The 2,450-nt window shown below is 50.2% G+C and overlaps 1 protein-coding gene across 1 annotated transcript in view; it reads left to right on the top strand.

The window, feature by feature from the left end:
• The window catches only part of LOC122931070 (zinc finger protein 773-like), a 426,553-nt gene that overhangs the window by 385,311 nt on the left and 38,792 nt on the right, over positions 1-2,450 (top strand). The gene's annotated exons all lie outside the window — the stretch shown is intronic.

Below are 2,450 nucleotides of genomic sequence, written 5' to 3'. Positions count from 1 at the left end.
TAAGGAGCTTCGCAGCAGAGGCAGCACGAGCCGGCACATCGAATACCTTCCGAAGAGAAGCAACAAAACCGGAAAACTCGGCAACCACCGGATTGTTGTTCTCCCATAAAGGGCTGGCCCAGGCCAAGGCCTTGTCCGAGAGCAGCGAGATCAAGAAGCCCACCTTTGATCTCTCAGTAGGAAAGGCATGTGGCAGCAACTCGAAATAAATGCCCACCTGGTTAAGGAAACCTCGGCACTGAGTTGGCTCTCCCCCAAAGCGCTGTGGAAGGGGGGCAGAACCGGTCATACCCCGAGACACCGCAGGCGCAGCAACAGGTGTCGGGGTAGACTCTGGCGCAACAACCGGAGCGGCAGTAGGAGCGGGCCCAGGAGCGACAACCGACCCATCGGCAACGGAAGCGAAATGAGCCGTGCGTTCAAGCAGGGTTTGCAACGCCACAGCGAACCGACCCAACAGGTGATCCTGCTGATCAAGTCTGGCAACCAGCGTAGGTAGCGAGGATGGCCCTGTACCGTCAGAATTCATGGCTTGGTCCTAATGTCATGGAACCATGAACCAGACGTACAACAAGAGATAAGTGGAAATAAGAAGGCTTTATTGAAAATCAAGCTGTAAGCAAAAGTCCAAACGGATGGCTAAACCGAAGCAGGGTCTTGCGTAGACAGAGGTCAGGAACCAGAAGGGTAGTCAGACGAAGCCTGGATCAGGAACCAGCAGGGTAGTCAGACGAAGCCAGGATCAGGAACCAACGGGGTAGTCAGACGAGGCCAGGATCAGGAACCAGAAGCAGCAGCAGTCTTAGAAGCAAGTGAACACAGGAGGACCAAGCAAGGAACTGAAGCCACAGACCTCCTATATATATGAGCTAGGCATCCAGCTCCTCCCAGTGGGAAGGAGAAGCCGCAGGGTGGGAGGCTACAAGAAACCCAGAAACCAAGATGGCCGCCAGCACATGTCAAACGAAGGAGAACAGTGAGAAGGTAAGACCATGACAAGAATGACATGGAGGTCATTATGAGGCTGACACCGTGCCTTGGAGCCACGGGTCACAGCATTCATCCTGAAGATAGTTAAGAGTGTCCCTGTTGATGACGTGTGAGAGCAGTCAGTGCTTGGACTGCCATGAGGAGGAGGTGGGGGACCACATGCATAGCTGGTGGTAGTGCTGAAGGCACTTGTAGCCATGGTGGTGAGGGTAGGGGCAGTGGTAGCGACATTACCACTCTGGACAAATACAAAGCAGGGAATCGGGAGGGGGCCAAGGAGCCCACCATGAGATATCACAGTCTGATAAAAGTGGTGGGGGGATGAGGACTATAAGGATTTTGTGTTGGACGGGACCTAAGAGCTAGATCAGATTGATGAGGAGTAGACTTCATAGAAAGAAAGTGGCCACGGTAGCAATAAATAGCAGAGACAATGTAGGGCATTGGCATCACCGGATCCTGTAGGAAAATAGAATTGACCAGCATTTTCAATCAGAACAAGTCTGTCCTCCTTCTCCTGGTTTTCTTTGTGGCGGCCAGCCTGCATCCCCAAGCAGTACAGTGCCCTTGTCATCCTTATTAGCTACTTCTTCTCCTGCTGAGTCCACGAGTGGCCCTGAGAAAACTATTCTCGACTAGCAATCAGCTTATGTGCAATCTTAACTCCCCCTTATGGCCAAGTTACTGGCAGTTCAGTTGCCGCCATACCACTTAGTTGTGGTAAATATGGGGCACTTTCACACCAAAATGTATTTTTATGTGTAAATTTTCTTTTTCTGGGCTCTGGCCCAGGTGGTGTGCTGAGAATCACTATTGGCCAGGCAAGCAATAGAACCACTCATATGGAAAATAAAATTTGACTCGTTCTGCAAATTCGGCACCTTCAACTAAACTTAATGTTTCCGGGCTCTGGCCCCTGTGGTGTGGTGGGACTGACTCTAGGCCGGGCAAACAAGAGTTCCGCTACTATCCAAATCCGAGCATATTTTCAGGGTAGCGGACAGATCTTTGCTGGACCCTATCACAGTCAATGGGGCCAGCGGGCATTCCGGTACAGTCCAGCAAAGCCAGATCCAGAGAGCTCCAGCAGGCTGTTCTCTGCCGCAAATGTGAAACTAGCCTTAACAAAAAGAGATAACATATTTTCCTAAAAACTCAGAGTCGTAGAAGACTAGAGGGCGTTATAAACGGATTTTTAGGGCAACGGCAGCAACTTTAGTTTGGGTAGAATTGATTTAGGTCTGAAAAATTTAGCAAACCTGAAAAACTGAATGTCAAAAGGTTCTCCCATCTCTACACAGACTGAATACATGGTCTACATGTGAAGATCAGATTAGGGGTGAGTCTGAGTAATCCTCAAACCTGGACTCTCCTCTATCAGGAAGGTCTTCTCTTACCTGGTGATGTGAGGGGCTGATGATTCTCCATCATGACGTCCTTGTACAGATCCTTGTGTCCTT

This window comes from Bufo gargarizans, chromosome 3 (assembly GCF_014858855.1).
Source record: "Bufo gargarizans isolate SCDJY-AF-19 chromosome 3, ASM1485885v1, whole genome shotgun sequence".
NCBI lineage: Eukaryota > Metazoa > Chordata > Amphibia > Anura > Bufonidae > Bufo > Bufo gargarizans.
This window is presented reverse-complemented; position numbering and strand designations above follow the sequence as displayed.